We start from the raw sequence: 1,456 nt of genomic DNA, 5'->3' as shown, positions 1-1,456 counted from the left end.
GTGATGCCTCCAGCCTCGTTCTTTTTTCTCAGATGATTTTGACAGTTCGGGGTCTTTTGTGCTTACATAGAAATCTGATGATCTTTTGTTCTATTTCTTTAAAAAATGCCAATGGGATTTTGATGAAGATTGTATTATATCTGTATAATGCTTTAGGTAATATGGTCATTTTAACTATGTTGATTCTTCCAATCCAGGAACATGGAATATCTTTCCATTTCTTTGTATCTTCTTTGATTTCTTTTAATAGGGTCTTGTAGTTTTCTTTATATAGGTCCTTCAGATGTTTCGTTAAATTTATTCCTAGGTATTTTTATTCTTTTTGTTGCAATTGCAAAAGTAATTATTTTTTCCACTTCTTTTCCTGACACTTCATTATTAGAGTATAGGAATGCCATGAATGTTTAATGTTGATTTTGTATCCAGAAACTTTACTGTATTTGCTTATTGTTTCTAGTAGTTAAACTGATTTATTTAGAAAATATATTATAAATGTCAGTCCATGCCAATCAATATAAATCCACATAATTAAAATAACAATAGAAACACTTACGATCAATTTGGGTATGGAAATAATGATAGTAATAGTTAATATTTACTGCTGACTTCCTCACTGTCCAACACTGTAATAAGTGCTAAACCTATACTTTTTCATTTAATGCTTACCACGATTTATGAAGAGAAGCTATTGTTACTCAACTTTAAACATAAGGAACTAAGGACAGGGCTAGCAAGTGGCAAGAGTAAGTTATGTTGTGTGGCCTCTGAGCCCATTCATCTAACCAGAATATGTTACTGCCTTTCATAGGACAAGACTTTCAACCTTACTGTTATTCAGGACAAAGCAAAATAAAACAAGCTCAGGTACCATGTTTTTTTTTTAATTTAATTAAATTGATTAATTTATTTTTCCCCCTCTTTCTACTCCTGACCTATGGATGTTGCCATTTTTCCCCTTAAGAACTGGATCTCTGAAGGCATGGTGTCTCCTCCTCCCACAGGCTCGCAGAGGACCTGGGGCCTGGAGCACCCAGCGAACTTGGGGGACCTGGCACACCCAGGGTATGGTCTGTGGCTCCACCTGGAGCGCGAACCCAGGACCTTCTGCGTGTAAAGCAGACATGCTAACCACTGCACTATGGAGCCACCCTGCAGTACTATGTTCTTATCCCAGTTAACTAGAAGTAAATTTAAAATATTGATGATAGGCAATGTGGTTGAATTTTGGGGAAATGTGTCCCATTATACTATGAAAGTTCTTCCCCATCTTGTCTCCTTTCCTGTGCCTTCGAGGTATTCTGCATGATAAAGCTGAGTAACTTTCCTACTGATAGAACTGAGAATATTTATGTTTCCATATCATTTTATTATTTTGTATTATTGCAAGACCAGTGAGTGTATATTATAGGATATATAACATCATAGAAAAGAAATAAAATAATATTACCTTAAAACA

Source organism: Pteropus alecto, unplaced genomic scaffold (genome assembly GCF_000325575.1).
Source record: "Pteropus alecto unplaced genomic scaffold, ASM32557v1 scaffold151, whole genome shotgun sequence".
In the NCBI taxonomy this organism is placed as follows: Eukaryota; Metazoa; Chordata; class Mammalia; order Chiroptera; family Pteropodidae; genus Pteropus; species Pteropus alecto.
This window is presented reverse-complemented; position numbering follows the sequence as displayed.